Genomic DNA, 22,677 nt, shown 5'->3' with positions numbered 1-22,677 from the left:
CCAGTTTAACCATTTTGGGGTTGATATTTTCTATTGTTGAAATTTTAGGAACTTTTTTTGAGGTCACAAGTAGTAAAGCATCAATTCTGTATTGTATTTTTTCCTTTTTTTTTCCGTGTTCACAGTATAGCCTAATAATCATGTTATCTTTATTTTATGGGTCGATACGATTACGGGGATACCAGACATTAATATTTTTTCTTATGTTTTAGTAAATTTGCCAAATAAAACCCTAATGTGGGGGAAAATCTATAATTTTTGCATCGCCGTATTCCAAGTGGCATAACATTTTTTACTTTTAGCTACGGAGCTGGTTGATTTGGCTTGTTTTTGCGTGACATGTTGTACTTTGCAATAGTATAATTCTGGAGTGCTTTTGTTTTGTTGATCACTTTTTATTGCATTTTTGTGGGATTCAATAGGTAAAAATCATATTTTAGGCAGGTTTTGAAAGTTCGTCGTACGGGTTCAACAGTTATTTAAATTTATTCTACGGATTGTTATGGTCGCGGTGATACTATATATGTGGGGTTTGTGTTAGGATTTAGACTTTTTTGAGCCTTTATATGTCTCTTTATATGTGTTGGGGCTTATGGGCATTTTTAGTGATTTATAAACTTTTTTTTTTTTTTTTTCTACTTGTTCCACCATGGAAAATGAACAAGCAATCATCTGCTTGCTTGTTCATGATAATACTCTGCAATACTGATGTATTGCAGGGTATTGGCAGCGTCAGCCTATGCACATGCTTAGGCTGACACTGTGTCTTCAGGCATCTCCGGGGTCCTGATCGGGGGAAAACGGAGGGGGGGGGGGGGTAGCGATCGCGAGGGAAAGATCCCCGGAAGGCGTGTTAAATGCCGTGGCCGCACTGATCGTGGCCTTTAACGGGTTGAACACCCGCAATCAGATTACCACCGACATCCCGCAACCCCCGATGTCAGCCCGGCTCCTGTGCAGAGCTGAACCGGCATCGTTTCTGCGCAGTAGCTATACTGCACTGAGCGCTATTAGCAGGACTCAGCCCAGTACAGCTACGGTGCGGAGCGCTAAGGGGTTAAAATAATTTATAACATGGGGTACTCTGCATGGCATGCCTTCATTAGCTATAATCTGATATCTCCATGGGCAGTTTTTCCTCGTCATTTCTTGTTAAAGAGATCCGATTACAGAAACTGATAACGAGGTGAAGCTTTATAATATGAAAAGTCCAACCATTTTTCCTATCTATCATTACCTGCCATATTGGGTATATTTTTTGATTTCCATAACTTTGCCATCATTGTTACCGCTGTGATAAGGATATGTCCAGCAACTCTTCTGATATCTGGGGGATATCCCTTAAACCTATTCCTAGAAGAGCAAGTGCTGGTGATAAAGGGATGTGGGTATGGAGAGTGTTTGCAATCAGTTTCTCTATTTGCTTCCAAAATTCCCGTATTCCCTGGCGTTCCCAGAAGTTATGATATATTGTACCTCTGGATATCTCACATCTCCAGCACACATTTGATGTCCCTGGATAAATTCTAGCTAGCCTTTCCTGTGTAAAGTACCAATGGTAAAGTACTTTTCTTCTGGCTTTAAGATGTAAAGTACATCTGAAAATGTAAGCTGTGATCCTGTTGAGGGGTGAATGGTGAACTGTTTGTCTGTTGAAACAATAGTGGACAGAGACAAAGGTTTGCTGGCCAGCAGGAGGAGAAAAAGAAGAAAAGGTACAAACACAGACAGACAAACAGTTCACCATTCACCCCTCAACATACCCCCCTGCTTAAGTGGAAGCTTGCCCTTCCACAAAGTAGTTCTCTTGGACTTGGGTCCCAAATCGGGATAGGTGATCGGCATTCTTATGCTGACTCCCTGGTTTGTACGTACCAAGGACCGGTAAGGCTGTAAGCCCAAGTACCAACGTGTTAGACGAGCATTGTTACACTTCATTGTATTCAACCAAAATAAAGGATGATGGTCAGAAATGAACACAAATTCTTTACCCAATAGATAACGTAGTGTCTTAAAATTGCCAGGTGATGCAGAGCTTTGTATTTCTTACTTTGGTTACTTTGTCTATATTGTAAACTCCCCTTTATTATAGTTGGGTATTTAATGACACCTGTGTGTACATGGATTGTCTCAAGGTCAGAGTGTCTGATCTGACCACAGGGGAGCTGCTTGTTCCAAGGTAGCTGCAACCTGACCCCTGGATTATCTGCATTTTTGTTCTGTACATTTTATTTTTGTGCAAATAAATGCAAGCCTTTTCTTTGGACCTGAAGCCTGAGTAAAGATTTATTTTATTAACGGCCTGAAGACCCCACATCTCAACAGATCCTTAACATAGCCTCATCTATATTAATGATAGCCGCTCATCTATATTAATTATCCACCCTTTTTCCCATCTGGAAATATGTGGCATGCGTTCTATTTGTTCTCTTATTGTTAGGTTTTTATAAACCAATGTTATCGCCTTCACTTGTTTTTTTGTGTTTAAAGAAGGACATTTCAAAGACTGTTTTGGCTGTTGTACATTTGGTTGGCATACTTGCTATAAAGTTTCTTATTTGTAGATACTTATAAAAATCCTGTTTTTGAACATTAAAGTTTTTACAAATATCTATGAACGCAGGTACATGTCCCTCTTGGCATATGGCCCCTAGTGTGTATATTCCAGCCTTTGTCCATAAAGACACAACTAAACCCGGGATGTGCTCAGGTAGGTTTTATATAGGTAGCAATGGCATCCCCCACCAGGGCCTAGTCTTTTCTTGAGGCCTGAAGGCAGCCAGGTCCAGAATACCAGAGTGACTGGCGGTTGCGGCCTAGGCACGCTGTGGTCACGGTGCTTGGTATGGGTACTGGAGGGCTGTCCTACAGCCTGGCTGGTTTCCAGCAGGTGGTGTGTGCAAGAAATTAAATGAGGGAGAGGCTGATGTACTGAATCTCCCTGGATCAACCTCTTAGTGTTCGTATTATGAGTCCCTGGATGATGATGGGGGAGCCCTTGATGATACAGCTGTGTGCAGGTACCAGACGGAGTCAACGTTGTGCAAAATAACTCCTAGTTTTTTATTCAACCAACTCCAGGCAACGGGCCAAACTATTTTGTACAGAGGCTGGATTGCTGAGAGTGGTCATGGAGAGTGATCCTCAGGAATAGATTCACCAGCCTGGTAGTAGGTGCAGGCTAGGAGGTAGCTGTGTCCAGATATGGAAGCTGCAGCTTAAATCCTGGGTATTCTGTGTGAGGCACTAGAGGTTAGCGACACACGCTGTCTCTCTATATATGCCCGGGTGGATCATCTGCTAGGTGTGCTCTCCTAGAGAGCTGGATCCCAAGAACTGCTCATGAGGTGAGAGCTCAGCACTAAGAGGGCTTGTCACTTCCTGTCCAGGGGTTTTCTTTGTAACTGGAGTGTGATTGGAGAGTGAGCCACCACCTGACCAGAGACTAAGGTGGAACATAACTGGATAATAAACATTAGTAAATCAGGTTAACCCTTTCCTATGCGAGCAGTAACTACCGCTGCATAATTACCTTTAACTATATGACCCTGAAGTGAGTTGTACAGGCTCACCTGCTGTGGACACACAGACAAAGGCGCTTATTTGCAACTACTCCTATGCCTATACATCGGCAGGGGTGTTGCATATGTCTTTTAGTTTAAAAGAAAATGCTGGTGCTAAGTGAAAAATATCTCCCATACCTTAATCCCAGCCTTGATTGCGAAGAGGTCCACAGTTTGTGGCAGTTGTCCCAGGGTTATAGACCATAATTGTCTCGTAAGATTGACCTCTACTTGAATTTCTGATTCTATTTGTTCCCAGTGCTTAGCTGGCTGGGGCAGCAGCCACATCCTGACTTGATCCATTATTGCAGCATAATAATAGTACCTTATATGTGGAAGCCCCCACCCCCTACCGATTTGGGAGATTACCCGCTGCTATCCTGTGTCTTTTATATGACTATGTATATCTATTTATGAGATGTTGCAGTTCTATTAAGTATTCTTTTGGAACTGGAATGGGTACATTGCGAAACACACATGATTTTGGGCAACACCATCATTTTGTCTGTTGCAATTTTTCCCACCCACGAGATGTACTGTTTTGCATATTGTTGGAGCTCTTTGTCTATTTGTGCCATAAAAGGGGTGTAATTTAACTGGAGTAATTGCGAGGATGGGTATACTAACTGTATCCCCAGATATGTAATGGATTTTTCTGCCCATGAGAAGGGATAGGCATATCACAGATATTGTGATATATCTTTGGGAATGTTCATACCTAATATTAGTGACTTTGAGGCGTTTAATTCAAAGTAAGAAATCTTGCGGAATTGGGCAAGGATTAATGATACTGCCGCTAGGGACATTGAGGGATTTGTTATTGCTATAATCACGTAGTCCGCAAACAACCCTATTTTATGCTCCATCCTTCCACTTTTATAACTGATATTATTACTATATGATATATTATTTTATTCCTGTTATTTTGACATTCCAAAGTCCTTTTGCATTTGGACTTGTGTATAGGGCCATAATCCCCTGTGCCACGTTTATAGAGAAACCAAATTTCGCAGCACCGCCTCCAAGTATCCCCAATGAACAATGAATTCTCCTCATCCAAAGAGAGGAGCAGAGAAGGCATCTGATGCTGTTCCACCACTTGAATTAAATTTATAAATCGCCTAGTTCCATCAGAAGATAGGCGACCTTTTACAAAACCAACTTGATCTTGGTCCACTAAAAATGGCAGTATGTTTGCCAACCTATCAGCTAATATTTTTGAATAGAGCTTCAAAACGGTGTTTAGTAATGAAATTGGCCTAAAATTTTCTGGCCTGTCTGCTGCTTTTTCTGGCTTGGGGAGTGTAACAATTGTTGCTTGCATCATATTATTTGGGATATCTCCCTCTGCTTGGATTTTATTAAATGTTTTACATAATTGTGGTGTTAAAATATCAGAAAAAACTTAGTAATAATCATTTCCTAGTCCATCGGAACCTGGAGCCTTTTTAATTTTAGTGTCCTTTATAGCGGCTTTGATTTCTGTATCCTCTATCGCGTTTGCCATTGCTATAGATTTTTCCAGGGTTAATTTAGGAAGTTTTACTGAACTAAGGAAATTATCAATTTCTATTTCAGTTGGTTGGTGTGTATCTGGATCCTGCTCTAAGTTGTAGAGTCTGGTAAAATAGTTCGCCATTGTGTCTGCTATCTCCTGTGGGTCAAATACTTTATCCTGTGTGTGTGTATGTATGTATGTCCCCGGGTTACATACAAGATAGGGTCTCTAGGTTTGATCTTAAGTTGAATTTGTGTGTAAGTTGGAACTGTATGCTTTATAATTGTAAACCCAGCCAAAAAATTTCGGGTGTCTGTCACAATTGTATTTAAAAAATGTTGGGTTGTCATAAGAACCAGGATTAACACTAAAGCTTGCAGACATAATTTATAACTGTTATAGCTGTTTACTGTAGACTAGGACTTAAGTACAGTAAATTACCAAATTATCCAGAGGATTTGCGAGATTTGGCCCAGTAGAGACCGTGGTAGCAGTGATTCCTGATGCAGTTCAAGACAGTGACACCAAGATTCAGTCCAAAACAGGTCTCGCATGCGTTTATTCCAGTGGCAGTAACAACCTAAAACAGCCTTCACATTCAGGCATCAAACATGAACCAAATCCTACCCGTCTGGGTGCTAACTGAGCAGAGTTTCCCTAACTCACCACTAAAACATAAAGGATGTCACTGCTCCCAAGATAGGGGTCAAGGCTGTGTGCTCTCCAGCCTCCTTTCAGAGCCAACGCTCTCAGCTCTGCTCAGCAGCTTTATGCAGCCTGATTAGGCTGCTCCCACCACCTGTGTCCAAGGTGCTGGACAAGACGACCTCTGCATTCTAGACCTTTTAAAAGGGCTACTCAGCCCTTTAGCGTTAACCGAGGTTACCCATATTGCCATGATAAAAGGGTGAAATGGTTCTTTAGACTTCTCCTACTGCCTTTGATGTTATTCCCAGATCTCAAATACATTTTAGTTGTTACCTGCATGTACCCTGAAAACAGATTAAACATAACTTGAACAAATGAAACATATCTCATTATGTATGATGGCTTCCCAGAAAAGGAAGCATGGGGGGTGTAAAACAACCGTAGATCATACATTAAGACACTGAGCCTTGAATATTATTAACCAACCAGTCTCTGTATAGAAACTTATTTCGCATAAGAACATTTTTACCCACTGTCTCTCATTCTTCCTCCAGATGCGATGTTTTGTGTGTTTTCTTGGAGATGGGGTTACTTTCCCCTTCTTGCAATTTCCATTCCAGTAGTAGCTGTTGTAGCTTTTCTGGTTCTGTCACCATGATCTGTTGCCCATCTTTGGAGATGATTATTTTCACTTGGAACCCCCATTTGTAGGGTTTTTTATGAAACCTTTATAATTCATGCTGATTCTTGAAATTCACTGCACCTAGCCAGAGTAGCAGCTGATAAGTCCGTGTATAGTGTAATCCCCTGAAACCGATCTGGCATGTTGGGCATATTTCTCGCATACTCCATTAGCTGTTCCTTAAAGTGGTAAAAGTGCAATCTTGCAATTACATCTCTGGGCGCTGAAGGAGGTGCCGTTTTAGCTTTGGGGAGCCTATGCACCCTATCAATTAGCAGGTCAGATTGGGGTGCATCTGGTAGTACTGCCACAAAGAAATCTGTGAGATATTACCCCAGCTGATCTGTGCTCACAGTCTCCGGGATGCCTCTGAATCGTACATTGTTATCGCGAGACCGATCCCACATCTGCCACTTTCAGTTTAAGTACTCGCACTTCTTCTAAGGAGTTGTTAACATCTAAAAGCTCATTGTGAGCGCTAGTTAGTTCCGTCATTTTGGACTCCACGTGGTCCGTGCGGTCTCCTAACGTTTCAATTTCTGTACGAAAGACATGCATAGCCTTTTAATGTCCTGCTGGAAGGGATGTGCGTAGTTGATACAGCAGCGCTTTTAAAATGTCCTCTGACCTCGGTTTAGGGTTATCAAATGATATTACTTCCGGGCTGGCACCTGTAGTGAGCATGTAGTGATACTGTAGAGTGGGCGCCTGCTCCTCCATAATTGCCCCCTCCATGTAACGAGTCCCCAGTAAAGAAAGCATGCAACATACCCTGAGTTCCAGTCTCTGGCGATACTCCTCTTGAGGACCTCGAGGATGGAGCGGGAAATGCCATTGCTGCTGTAGACAAGGCTGTGTCTCCTGCTCTGCCGGCGCCATTTTGTGACCGCGTGGATGGATAGAACTCCGTAAGTTTAGTCTGTCCTATTTTCTTTTTTGTCTTCCCCATGTTGTTTGTCGATAAGTAGTGGTTGTTGAAGGAATCTACAAGTTGCAGATTCATTAGCGCTTAGTGCTGCTTAAGGCACTTTGTTGCATGGACCTCCCGCATACAAGTCCTACTCCATGCCCTGCCGGAAATGCCCCCCCCCCCCCATATTATGTACATTTTAATGTGCTTAGGTGATAGACTTAAAGGGGCTGTCCACTTTAAGCAAATAATTGATAAGGTTTGTGTTAGACAATTCTCTAATATATTTTATGTATCAATTTCACACCTTATTCTAGATCTCTGCTTGCTTCTATAGAAGGTAAGGGTTCTACTTATGGAGAGTTTGCCAATTAAGGCCGCCTTATAGGTATTTGGAGACTCAAAGCCATAGAGGCTCCGCTGGGGAATTCTGTGAAGTATGCAAATATGTTTTGCAAGTTTGTTAAATGGAAAACAATGCCTCATTATGCTACTTAGAAAAGCAGCCCCCTTAGCACCAAGTATGACTATGGTAAGATCTAAATTATGAGAGAGACTCTAAAATGCTGTTCTGATATAGACACAGGGTCCAGGCCAGGGCAATAAAACACAAGTATTGATCATCCAGACCCCCTCATAAAATTAATGGAGAAGAGGGGGCGTGGCCTGATGCGCGACTGAGCGGTCACATGGGAAGACAGCTCCGCAGACTCCCGGACAATTTTACATTGAATGTAATCCTGATTAATTATTCAGGTTTTGTTATGGCAACAAATGAAATAACTTGTAAAGAGCATAGCATAAAAAACTTGTATAGTTATAGTGTCGTAGTTAGCATCTTTACTTTTTCCTTTCAAAAATGACATTTAATCAACCAACACTCAAGGCTTAAATAGCCCTATGAAAAGAGCTCTTTTCTGGAAAGAGGCCCAAAGCTTAAAGAGTGATAATATATGTGCTCAGGAAACGCATCGAAATCTAGAAGACACAAAACGACAAAAACATAACAAATTCCCACACATATTCTTTGCTCCCGCATAGAAAAAAAAGAGGAATCGCAATAGCCATAAGACTCGGTGGCCTTTGAACTCATCAAGTTAGAAATTAATGCTAACGGACGCTTTATCTGTCTTATCTGTAAAATTGATAATTAAGTATTCACCTTAATTTCCATATATGCTCCCAACAAAAAACAATATCCTTTCATCAAAAGTATTATAAAAAAAATCAACAGCATAAAACAGGGACAGATAATAATATGCAGAGATTTTAACTTAGTTTCCAGCTCAAGCATAGACAAATCACCCCCTCCTGGCCCAAACTCCCACATCTTCTGCGATGAGTGTGAGATTCTCTAATCTCATCCTCTCGGAAGACCTATACTACTCATGGAGAGACTTACACGCTTCAGAAAAAGACCATTCCTTTTATTCTTTCCCCCACAACTCATACTCCAGAATAGACCTAATTCTAGTGGACAAATTGTTATTACAAAAAGTAACATCAGTAAACATTGGTCAAATTACATGGTTGGACCATGCTCCGGTGACCATTACTGTTTCTCATTCAACATGCCCCCAAGCAACCTTCGTCTGGAGAATCAATAATTAATTTCAAACCCTAGCATTAGCCAAACTCTAGAAGAGAAGCTACTAGAATCCCTTAAATTTAACAATACCCCAGACACTTCAGAAGCCAATCTATGGTGCGCTCAAAAGAATTTCATAAGAGGCTTCTTATCCAACAAGCTGCCAGACACAAAAAAATTAAAATGGCCAAAACTACTTTTACTTTAGATTTAATAACATTACTAGATGCTAAAAACAAAATCTCCCCCTTTCAAACCCTTGCCAACCAAATACAAGAACTAAGATATGAGCTATACCTACTTTACCAGAGCCAATTGGAATTTAATCTGAGAACATGTAAAGCTAATTACTATTAGCAGGGTAACAGAGCAAGCAAAGTCCTTGCTAATAAAATAAAAAATAGATGCTCCAGAAAGAAAATCCCCTACATCAGATAACACAAATTACTGGTATCAATATAGGAAACTCGGACCACAAAGTAGGTCTATTTGCAGACGATACCATTCTAATTCTTTCAAACCCCTCAAAACCTTTACCAGCTGCAATGCAAATTATCGAAAAATATAGTCAAGTATCATACTACAAGTTAAATACATCAAAATACCAAGTGTTAAACATGGGCCTAACTCCCCCAGCAGTTAAACTTCTTAAAATATAAGTTCCAATTGGGAAACTTCAAATATCACCTACCTTAGGTATAAAGTTAACTTTTCCACATAAAGAAACGCTTAACATTATTTATAAACACTTACTAAGCAAGATTAAAAAAGACTTCAAACTATCCTGGTTTGGGAGGATAGCTACAGTCAAAATGTGTATAGTACCATCTATTCTGTATTTATTCCGTAATCTACCCATTCCAACCCCTCTGAAAATACTCCAAACACTTCACAAACTCCTTTGGTTCTATATCGGGAAACACAAAAAACCTTGCATACAAGCAAACATAATATTTCAACCAATAAAAAAAGGCGGATTAGGTTGCCCATCTGTAATACAATACTATAAGGCCAGCATATTAGACCAATTAAAACTTTTTTGGTCCCCAGATACTAATAAGCACTGGATCAACATAGAAAACAATCAAGTTCCATCAAAAGACATTAAAGCATATCTATATATCTTAACGATGCTTGATTCTCAACCTGAACCCCCTTAAGCAACTATATCCGCAATGGCAGATCTATGGATAACTCTCTCTAAAACTGAAACCCTAAGTATAGTCACACAAGATGTTCCAATTAACAGCCTGTCCGCAGGTATACACAATCTTCCCTATACTTTGGTTAAGAAAAGACTCAGGGAACCTGGGAGATCTTGTTTCACCAAGTGGAAAGTTAAAAACAATGGAATCCTTATCTCGAGATATCCAATCCACAGGAATAAACTGGCTACAGTATCAACAAACTAAAACGGCCCTCAACAAAGCTAAATTTAGCTTTAGTACAGTAAACGCGGATATGTAATAAAGTTTTTATTAAACCCAGATACCAAATCAAAAGGGTTATCCACCTTTTACAAGCTACTAGTTGAAACCCAATCAGAGGCTATACATTCTTATCTGAATAAATGTTCTGACAAACTAGACATCGCAATAAGTGAGGAACAATGGCTACAGGCATTCAGAATTCCCCCTAACATATCCAGACGTATTAACCACTTAGAAAACTCTATTAAGATAAGATAAAGCTGGTATTACACCCCTAACAGACTGTCGCAAATTTATTCAGATAATATTCAAACATGCTGGCACTGTCAAAGCGATAATGCTGATATGTTACACATATGGTGGAACTGCAAACATATAAATAATTTCTGGGAAGCCATCAATGCTTTATTAACTAAAATAAGTCTTTTCCTGATAAAGGTATCAATTCTCCAAGATTTCTTTTTCATAGACATGGAAGATTTCCCACATACTCACTTAACAGTGATCAGGGGTGTACCTAGCCTGTCTGCTGCATGAGGCGAGCCATAGAAAGACATCCCCCCCATATAAGTAATATATCAGGGAGCATCAGGACCATCATATTGGTTTGGTGTAAAAATAAATTAATGCAAAATGCATGCAGCGTGCCACCATATAGTATAAAATGCATACAGCGTATCGCCATGTAGTATAAAATGCATACAGTGTACCGCCATGTATTATAAAATGCATACAGCGTATCGCCATGTAGTATAAAATGCATACAGCGTACCGCCATGTATTATAAAATGCATACAGCGTACCGCCATGTAGTATAAAATGCATACAGCATATCGCCATGTAGTATAAAATGCATACAGCGTACCGCCATGTAGTATAAAATGGATACAGCGTACCACCATGCGGTATAAAATGGATACAGCGTACCACCATGCGGTATAAAATGGATACAGCGTACCACCATGCGGTATAAAATGCATACAGCGTACCACCATGCGGTATAAAATGCATACAGCGTACCACCATGCGGTATAAAATGCATACAGTGTACCACCATGCGGTATAAAATGCATACAGTGTACCACCATGCGGTATAAAATGGATACAGTGTACCACCATGTAGTATAAAATGCATACAGCGTACCACCATGTAGTATAAAATGGATACAGCGTACCACCATGTAGTATAAAATGCATACAGCGTACCACCATGTAGTATAAAATAGATACAGTATATCGCCATTAAGTATAAAATGCATACAGCGTACCACCATGTAGTATAAAATAGATACAGGGTACCACCAAGTAGTATACAATGCATACAGAGTACTGCCATGTAGTACAAAATAGAAGCCCTGATAAATATCACAAATGCTGCATATACAAACAGTAGATACAGCATACACACACACATATATATATACACACACATATAAACATATATACACACACATATAAACATATACACACACACACATATATACACAGATACACACATATATACAGATACATATACACAGAGATACACACATATATACAGATACATATACACACATATGTACATATATACACATATACATACATACACACACACACACACACACACACACACACACACACACACACACACACACACACACACACACACACACACACACACACACACACACACACACACACACACATACATATACACAGATACATATATACACAGACACACACATATATACACAGACACACACACATATACATATATACACAGATACACACATATGTACATATATACACAGATACACACATATGTACATATATACAAACATATATACATATATATACACACATATATACACACAGATATACATACATATACACACACAGAAATACCTCTGTTGTGTTCGGCGCTTTGTCCCGCACTGGTGGTGGCGCGGTGGGCAGTCGGAGCAGGGAGCCGAGAGCCTGGAGCGCAGCGGGGTTGACACAGGAGCGAAGGGGAAGCCGGGAGCGGAGGTATACGAGGAGTGGAGGGGCGAGAGAACATTGTCGGCCGGCGGCCAGGAGCACGGTGCCCAGCTGGAAAGTGGCGCTGGCCTGCATCAAACTCCCGCATGCCGGCCGGAAGCTCAGTGCCGGCGGGGGGCGGGCGCTAGGTGCCGGCGGCGGCTCGGGGTTGGCGCAAGGTGCTGACAGCGTCGGAGAGCAAGGTGCCGGACGGAGGGCTGCAATGTGCTCCCGTCCGGTGTGCGGAAGCTCAGTGCAGGCCGGTGGGAGCACGATGCCGCCCCCTCGTTGAGCAGGAGGCGCGCCGCCTGAGGCGAGATGCTCAACTCGCCTCATGGCAGGTGCGGCCCTGACAGTGATCACTCATGTTTTAATTGCAGCCAAAATCAAAATTGCCAAGTACTGGAAAAACCCCGCCCCTCCGCCTCTTGCAGAAGTTATCAGCTCAATAAATGAAAATTGTCTATACGAAAAAACTATCGCTCACTGCCTACATAAGATCCCTAATTTTATAAACAACTGGGATATATGGTTAAAGTGTAACCGTCATTTCAAAAAACTTTTGATATGTTGTAGGGCAGGTAATTTTAAGCCCTTTTGCAATTGAATTAATTTCCCAAATCTTGCTCCATCCTCTTGTATTCTGCAGACTTCCCCTAGATGGCAGTGATCTCTCATATGGCTGTTACTATGGACATTCCATCTTCATAAAGAAGACTACGGGAAGAAGAGACACACCCCCATCTCTCTCCCTCCAATCTGCTGATCACCTCATGTCTCCCTGCACACAGAGGGAGAAGCCATCACTTTCCCTACACTTGTGTATAAACACATAATCCACAAAGACAGAAACTGCAACCCCCCATCACCTAATACAAGGAAGTGGAAGGAGACACTCCACAAGTCCTCATGCTGTGTCCTCATGTGCTGTGTCCTCATGTGCTGTGTCCTCATGTGCTGTGCCGGAGTGTTACATAGATAGATATGACTAGAAAGATATGGGATAGATAGATATAAGATGGCTCTGGTGTCATTGGTCAGCAGCAGGCGCTTGTGACAGGAGGAGGTCCCACCCTCCATCTTGCTGATTGTAGGTTTTTGAGTGCTGGAAACCCTGGTTGCTATGGGCCAAAAGAGGTACTAAATGAGGACCGAGAGGCAAAATATTTCGAGGAATTGTTCCCAGGGACACCTGGAGCAGAATTATGTATTTTAGTTTTTTTTTGTTCGTTTGTGACGGTTACACTTTAAGCTTGGCGTATAATACTATTTATGTATAAACAAGCAATATCTATACGCTCATCACAATATTTGCACAATCACACTTGTCGCCAAGTTATAGTTCTCTTGGTTATTTGTTCTTATATTTCCTTTTTTCATTGTTATTTTGATATTTCCTGCAATAATTGTACTTAGACAAATGGAAAACATGCTTTCTTAATGTAATTTATTACATCTGTATGTAACATTATTCCTAGAAAATCAATAAAAATGTAATGTTCAAAAAAAAGATTAATGGAGAAGAGTCACTCTATATTCTTTCACCAGTTCAACTAAATGTTTTTGCCTACTGATTAAAGGTCACAGGTATAAGTCCCCATCTGGATTTATACATAAAAGGAAAATGTGGCATAATCCAAATTTTAGTTTCCCCAAAACACCCATGTAAGTACAAGTAAGTACAGGCAGTCCCCGGGTTACATACAAGATAGGGACTGTAGGTATGTACTTAAGTCGAATTTGTATGTAAGTCGGATATGGTGTATTTTATAAATGTACAGTAACTGCAGACAATATTTTTTTTGTTTTATATGACAGGCAACTGTGCACAAGCATGTTAAGTTGGTTTTGATGCTTGTGCTCCTGTTCAGATTGAACTTCACTTATTGCCCCTGTGACAATTGGATTTTTAAAATTTTGGTAACCTTTGACCATTTTCTATTCCCCTAGTGGTATATGTACTGTACAGTTTTGTTGTAGTAAAGACCTCACAGTGGCTTTAAGCCCACCACATACAAAATAGAGATAAATAAATTGCATGGTACAAATTAAATGCAACTTCAACAACAGTTTGTCTTAACAATTTTTTTAATTTTTACACTGCGCATATAAACTCAAACATTTTCAAAAACGTATATGAACGCTAGTGGTACAGCTTAAACAATCATGGTAGAAGATGAGGGACTTGTTGGAGAGGATGGGATTGGTATTAGAGTGTCAGAGTCTGACTCTGCGGCTGGAGTCGATTTTTTTGAAGCAGACATCAAGGGAGGTTTGTACGGTGCCTTTCTTTTTCTCATCATAAATAACCCTGTAGCATCTTAGGCCTTCAGTAACTGCACGGTACACTTTACTGAACCTCTCTGTATCAGGATCCTGCTCCTCTAACTTTGCCATACCTGCTTCAATGAGACTAAAAGCATCGGCTAAATCTCTTGTACAAAATTTTTTTGACTTTGGAGTTTCCATGTCCTGGTTTTCTACACTAAATTTTGAACTGCTCAAGTTCCATAAGGTCTTCATTGGTTAGTTCTTTGCCATGGGAGCTCAGTAACTCTTCAACATCATTTTCATTGATGTTCAACTGGAGATCATTACCAATAGCAACCACAGCTTTCATGGTTTCAGCGATTTCATCATCTGTAAACCCCAAAAACTCTTGATTGAATTGGGGGCACAACTTGTTCCAAACTCCTCTCATATTTGTCTCTTTTACTTCATCCCAAGAATCAGCAATATTTTTGATGGCATCATAAATATTAAAGCTCTTCCAGAACTCCCTCAAGGTTATTTCATTGTTTTGCGTAGCCCTCACAGCTTGTGAGAATGTCCTTCTCAAGTAATATGCCTTAAAGGAGGCTATGACTCCTTGGTCCATTGGTTGAATTATGGATGTGGTGTTTGGGGGTAGAAATACCACTTTTACATTGGGGTGCATGTTGTCTAAAGTGTTTGGATGTCCAGGGGCATTGTCAAGGAGAAGAAGAATTTTGAATGGAATATTTTTGCCTAAGCAATAACGTTTGGCTGCAGGTACAAAATGGTTCAAAAACCAATCCTGGAAAATTGCTGCTGTAACCCAAGCCTTTGAATTTGCTCTCCAAATAACAGGAACAGATGCTTTAGTGAAATTACGCAGTGCCCTGGGATTTAGGGAGTGATACACCAGCAAAGGCTTGAGCTTTAAATCCCCAGATGCATTACCCCCAAGTAATAAAGTCAGCCTGTCCTTCGATGCCTTATGCCCTAGTGCATTTTTTTCCTCTTAGGAAATGTACGTTCTCTCAGGCATTTTTTTCCAAAACAATCCAGTTTCATCTACGTTAAAAACTTGGTCTGGTAAATAACCTCCTTCATCAATAATCACTTCCAATATCTTGGGGAAGTCACTTGCAGCACTTATGTTGGCACTTGCTGCTTCACCTTGAACTTTAATATTATGCAAGTTAGCCCTTTCTTTAAAGCGATTGAACCAGCCCTTACTTGCAGCAAAATCTTCATTGCAATCTCCGTCACCTTCTATATGTGCAGCTTTTAAATCGTTGAAAAGGCTTCGTGCTTTTTCTTGCACTAAAGAAAGACTAATGGGCATATTACGTTTCATAGTTTCATAGTTTCTACGGTTGAAAAAAAACACTTGTCCATCAAGTTCAACCAAGGAAGGGAAGGGATTGGATGAGGAAGGGATTTAGGGGAAACAATTCTATATAACATAACCATCTATGTTATTTAGGTGTAAAAAGGCATCTAGACCCTTCTTGAAGCTATCCGCTGTCCCTGCTGTGACCAGCGCCTGAGGCAGGCTATTCCACAGATTGACCGTTCTCATAGTAAAATTTTGGTCTTCGATCCAAATTACCAACAGCCGTTCCATCTCGATAATTAAGCCACTGCATTGCTTGGTAATAATTGTAGCATTCATTGGAGTATGTCCTTTCACATGCTCCATTATTCTATCTTTATCTTTTAAAATTGTTGCAATTGTCGACCGACTGTAACCGAGCTCTCTGCCAATGGATGATGGAGTTTCACCTCTCTCTGACCTCCTTATTATATGTACTTTATTTTCCATTGTGATGGTTTTCCTTTTCTTTGCTGTATCACCAGCACTTGCTTCAGATTTGTTTTTAGAAGGCATATTGTTTCTAGGTGCAAAACGTGCAGTACCTATAAAGAAACACCTTTACTGTTTCAATTGTTCTGTATGTCTGGGCACTGTAGGAAGAAACACCGCCTCTGTGTCTGGGCACTGTAGGTAGAAACACCGCCTCTGTGTCTGGGCACTGTAGGTAGAAACACCGCCTCTGTGTCTGGGCACTGTAGGTAGAAACACCGCCTCTGTGTCTGGGCACTGTAGGTAGAAACACCGCCTCTGTGTCTGCGCTCTGTAGCAATTGGGCAATTGGGCACTGTAGTAGGATACACCACCCCTGTAGTAACTGGGCACACCAGCAGGTTAGTCTGGGCACTGTAGGATGAAAGACCCGCCTCAGAGATAACTGGTGCAGAATAAAACACAAGCCACTGCTATACAAAGCCACAGGTAACCAAGGAAACAAGGGAGATCACACGAGATCTCACAAGCGCATGCGTCCTTAGTTACCTATTATTATGGATAGCAGGGGCTGAAACAAGCCGCTGCTATCTATTAAGCGGGACATCAGAGAACATCCACCCTCCGGCGAGATAGCGATGCTGCCATCACTGAGGACACGGCAGAATCTGTGCCTATACAGAAGAAGCAGCTGGTATTGCCGACGCGTCCTTAGTTACCTCCGCTGAGATCGCGATACTGCTGTCATCACTAAGGACGTCCTTAGTGATGACAGCAGTATCGCAATCTCGGCGGAGGTAACTAAGGACGCGGTCGGCGATACCCGATGCTTCTTCTGTATAGGCACAGAAGCGCTGTACAAGCCGCAAACGCGTCCTTAGTTACCTCTGTGCGCTGAAGCTACAGGGCACAGAACTTAGGACACCATCTGCGATCTGAGTTACGGGCCACTCCTAGATGCAAACGGGGCTCTCAGCTGCGCATGCGCAGGCCAGGACCCCGTTCGTATCTACGGGTTGTTCGTAACTGGAAACTGCGTAAGTCAGGGACTGCCTGTACAGGTAGGTTTAACATGTCAACACCAAAATGGTGACTTTATTACAACAGGAAGCAATTACATAACCCCTAAACTATTACCACTAAAGTCATCATGCCTTGTATTTGTCTGTGGGGGACATTGAGCATTCCATTTAATAAGAGCCTTCTTGTGTTAAAACTATTCCATAACTATGAGGAGAAGTTACCTACATTGATTTATTGCTTAATTTGTAACTGTAATCTAATATCGTGGCATAATAAATGTTAGGTTTGTCATCAACCTACATATGACAAGTGGTGCCAGCTATGTCACTCATGTCTTTGGAGGGCGGAGAGCTGTCAGAGGACAGTCCATTGAGGCCAGGCAGACTCCCTGGGATTAAGCCAAACCAGTATATCTATTCCAGAAGGTACAGACTCCAAACTGTAGACAGCACTGTTTTTCTCCATAAGAACTCTTAACTTCTGACCCTAATCAATAGCCTCTGAATCAGCCAAACCAGTTCCCTATGCTGCGCTGAAGAGATCCAATTAGGTCAAAACAGTGCTAGGAATCTGTTCCTTCTGGAATAGATATACTGGTTTGGATCCTACATCATGTTATTAGACTTCTTGTAGGTCATGCTAGGTGTTAAGGGGACTGCCTTTCAAGGTAGGGTTTCCATTTAACACCTTGGAAAATTAGCATACTTCCCTGCTTCTATAGAAAGCTTCTATATTTACTTCAAGTGAATAGAAACCTCTCCATGGTTATGTGATGTCACACGGGTGCAGGGCTTGTTAGTATCACAGAGAGTACCAAATGTATAGTGGTAAGTTGTGGGGTGCACCACTATTGGGAAAAAATGGACACATCAGATTGCCGCTGGCACATTCTTTTTGTTCAAAGTAGGATCCGTTTCTTTCCAGAGGACCAGTAAAAACAAGACAATGCATTTTGCACCTTCTTTAGGTGCTTCCTCAGGTCTAAAAATAATATTAAAATAATAAAATAGCATGAAAACAAGGAGGTTCCCTGTGTATGGGGGTAGTAGATAAGTTGGTCCTTGGGCTGTGGGGTTAATTGTATATTGTGGCTATTATAGCTAATCTATGAAGTTTTTGCTGGTGCCATTATTAGAACAGTGACAGATACAGTAAAAATAAATTTTTTAACACATTTACATAAGTAGGGTGATTTCTAAATCAGGATTACCTCGAAAAAGGAACATTATAATAATTATAATAAATACATTTTCACACATTTATACATATGAATTTAATATGCTTATATAGGGCTCACTGACTTAGTTCATTAGGGAATAAAAATTAACTTTTATTAGATTCAAGATAAAAATATATCAAAAAAAGGTCCCCCCCCCCAAATTTACAAAAGACAAGGTTAAAACCTAAGTAGGTAGTACAGGCTTGATGCAGTTCCGTACTCCGTGGGTAATAGCATATATTCACCAACTGCTCACTTTATATGTGGGACTCAGATAGTGTTCCACATAAATTTAGGGCTGGGTAGTTTTAGCTATCAAGGTTAGAGGATAATTCTCCTAAGCTATATCTACCCAAAAAATTAATAATAGAGTCAGTATAGGGTTCTGTGTCACTGTGCATGTGCCCGTTTTTGGTTGTTTTTTTCACATCTACACACTCAAACTCTTATCCAAGCGTTTACTGACTTTTGCCCTAATCAGCTACACAAATATAGCATTAAGTCAGTAAACGCTTGGATAGGAGTTTCTGAGTGTGTAGATGTGAAAAAAACAACCAAAAACGGGCACATGCACAGTGACACAGAACCCTATACTGACTCTATTATTAATTTTTTGGGTAGATATAGCTTAGGAGAATTATCCTCTAACCTTGATAGCTAAAACTACACAGCTCTAAATTTATGTGGAACGCTATTTGAGTCCCACATATAAAGTGAACAGTTGGTGAATATATGCTATTACCCACTGAGTACGGAACTGCATGAAGCCTGTACTACCTACTTAGGTTTTAACCTTGTCTTTTGTAAATTTTGGGGGGGGACCTTTTTTTTTGAAATATTTTTATCTGGAATCTAATAAAAGTTAATTTGTATTCCCTAATGAACTATGTCAGTGAGCCCTTTAAGAAATAAGTGTAGTTTGGGACACCTTATGAAGCACGCTCTTCAGTGATTCCCCTCATATGCTTATATAAAATGTATATGGAGAAATGGTAAAAACATATACAGATATATACATGCAGACATATGTTACAAAGTGAGCATATACATAAGACCTTTTGCCCTAGGGTTTTCAGTAATGTAGAACTGATATGTAGTCTGATACCTGTGCAGGACAGGTTGTGGAGGGGAGGTATATTTCTCCAAGGTTCCTCTCATATGTGAAGTAGCAGTCCAGAGACTCATCTGCTGCCTAATTAATTAGGTGATCAGAAGGAAGGTATTTAAAGTGTAATTTCAAAAAACTTTTGATATGTTGTAGGGCAGGTAATTTTAAGCCCTTTTGCAATTGGATTAGTTACCTGAATCTTGCTCCTTTCTCTTGTATTCTGCAGGCTTCCCCCTAGATGTCAGTGACTGCTCAGATAGCTGTTGCTATGGACATTCAATCTTCAGAAAGGAGCAGAGACTACGGAGCAGGAGACATGCCCCCATTTATTTCCCTGCAATCAGCTGTTCACCTCATGGCTCAGTGCTCCAGCAGTCATGTGCTGCCAGAAGCCCTAACTAATGTAGTAACCAAGCACCTACACTTATCTCTCCCTCAGCTTTCCCTAAACTTGTGTATAAACAAATAATCCACACAGACAGAAACTGCAGCCCCCCTCCCCCCCTCACACAAGGAAGTGGCAGGAGAGAACCTCTAAGTCTGCAAACTGTCCCCTCAGGTGCTGAAGTTTTACTTAGATAGGAGATAGATATGAGATAGATGATAGAAAAGGGATAGATAGATAGATATAGATATAGATACATAAATATGAGAGAGATAGATAGAAATGCAACACCCCTGCAAATGCATGGGCAGAGGAGTGGTTCCGAATAAGCCCCTTGTACCATTCAGTACATCTAGAGGTAATTATGCAGTGGTGGATTCTGCCTAGATAGGCACGGGTTAATTTTACTGCATATTGTTATTGTCCAATCACATGGTTCATTGTAAACTGGAGTGTGAATGGAGAGTGAACCACCACCTGACCAGAGGGAGTAACAAAACCTCTGGTAAGAGAGATTGCTGGAAAGAGACCTTGTCTCTTCCTGTCCAGAGAGACCTCAGAGCACACGCTCTTACTACAGGCTTCCTAGGCCTCCGTTCTCACTATAGAGCTTGCAGTGTCAGTTCACCACTAGCACAGACACACAGAAGACCCAGGACAAAGCTGCAGCTTCCAGCATTGGACACCGCTACATCCCAGCCTGCATCTGCAACCAGGCTGGTGACCAAACTCCTGTGGTTCACTCTCCATGAGCACTTCCAGTATTCCGGATCCTTCCCAGTAATCCGGCCTCTGTACAGAATTGTTTAGCGCATTGCCTTCTGTTAGCTTGAATAAAGATCTATAAGTTACTTTTGCACAATGTTGCCTCCATCTGGTCCCTGCTACGGCTGTCACCATCAAGGGTTCCCCCATCTATCATCCAGGGACTTATACTACAGACACTAAGGGGTTGCCCCAGGGAGGACTAGTACATCAGCCTCTCCTTCATCTAATTTCTTGCACACACCACCCGCTGGAGACCTGCGGGCCCCATTCCAAGCAACGTGACCCTAGCGTGCCTAGGCCGCAACCGACAGCCACTCCGCTATCTGCTATCCCGGCTGCCTCCATGCCCCAAGAAAAGGCTAGGCCCCGCTGGGGGATGTTGTAGATAGATAAATATGAGATAGATATGAGATAGATAGAAATGAGATGGATAGATAGATATCCAAAAAGCGGGCAGTACTCCAGTTGTGTGAAAAAAGGTGATTCTTATTTTATTCCATAGGGAGCAATTACAGCAACGTTTCGGCTCAAAAGAGCCCTTTTCAAGCAGTTTTTACAGTGAACATGGTGGATATACACTCACCGGCCACTTTATTAGGTACACCTGTCCAACTGCTCGTTAACACTTAATTTCTAATCAGCCAATCACATGGCGGCAACTCAGTGCATTTAGGTATGTAGACATGGTCAAGACAATCTCCTGCAGTTCAAACCGAACATCAGTATGGGGAAGAAAGGTGATTTGAGTGCCTTTGAACGTGGCATGGTTGTTGGTGCCAGAAGGGCTGGTCTGAGTATTTCAGAAACTGCTGATCTACTGGGATTTTCACGCACAACCATCTCTAGGGTTTACAGAGAATGGTCCGAAAAAGAAAAAACATCCAGTGAGCGGCAGTTCTGTGGGCGGAAATGCCTTGTTGATGCCAGAGGTCAGAGGAGAATGGGCAGACTGGTTCGAGCTGATAGAAAGGCAACAGTGACTCAAATCGCCACCCGTTACAACCAAGGTAGGCAGAAGAGCATCTCTGAATGCACAGTACGTCGAACTTTGAGGCAGATGGGCTACAGCAGCAGAAGACCACACCGAGTGCCACTCCTTTCAGCTAAGAACAGGAAACTGAGGCTACAATTTTCACAAGCTCATCGAAATTGGACAGTAGAAGATTGGAAAAACGTTGCCTGGTCTGATGAGTCTCGATTTCTGCTGCGACATTCGGATGGTAGGGTCAGAATTTGGCGTCAACAACATGAAAGAATGGATCCATCCTGCCTTGTATCAAAGGTTCAGGCTGGTGGTGGTGGTGTCATGGTGTGGGGAATATTTTCTTGGCACTCTTTGGGCCCCTTGGTACCAATTGAGCATGGTTTCAACGCCACAGCCTACCTGTTGCTGACCATGTCCATCCCTTTATGACAACAATGTACACAACATCTGATGGCTACTTTCAGCAGGATAATGCGCCATGTCATAAAGCTGGAATCATCTCAGACTGGTTTCTTGAACATGACAATGAGTTCACTGTGCTCAAATGGCCTCCACAGTCACCAGATCTCAATCCAATAGAGCATCTTTGGGATGTGGTGGAACGGGAGATTCGCATCATGGATGTGCAGCCGACAAATCTGCGGCAACTGTGTGATGCCATCATGTCAATATGGACCAAAATCTCTGAGGAATGCTTCCAGCACCTTGTTGAATCTATGCCACGAAGAAATGAGGCAGTTCTGAAGGCAAAAGGGGGTCCAACCCGTTACTAGCATGGTGTACCTAATAAAGTGGCCGGTGAGTGTATATACACATTC

General features: G+C 41.5%; 1 protein-coding gene and 1 long non-coding RNA gene across 6 annotated transcripts in view; one reads left to right on the top strand and one right to left on the bottom strand.

The window, feature by feature from the left end:
• Window positions 1-20,877, top strand: part of LOC140075302 (uncharacterized) — a 104,659-nt gene extending 83,782 nt beyond the window's left edge. The window contains exon 3 of the long non-coding RNA XR_011849389.1: window positions 19,948-20,877. This is a non-coding gene — a long non-coding RNA (uncharacterized lncRNA). The remainder of the gene's footprint in view (window positions 1-19,947) is intronic.
• TRPM2 (transient receptor potential cation channel subfamily M member 2) overlaps window positions 1-22,677 on the bottom strand; it is a 419,555-nt gene that overhangs the window by 106,999 nt on the left and 289,879 nt on the right. The gene's annotated exons all lie outside the window — the stretch shown is intronic.

This window comes from Engystomops pustulosus, chromosome 8 (genome assembly GCF_040894005.1).
Source record: "Engystomops pustulosus chromosome 8, aEngPut4.maternal, whole genome shotgun sequence".
NCBI classification, from domain to species: domain Eukaryota; kingdom Metazoa; phylum Chordata; class Amphibia; order Anura; family Leptodactylidae; genus Engystomops; species Engystomops pustulosus.
Note: the sequence above shows the minus strand (reverse complement) of the source record. Positions and strands in the feature narration are given on the sequence as shown.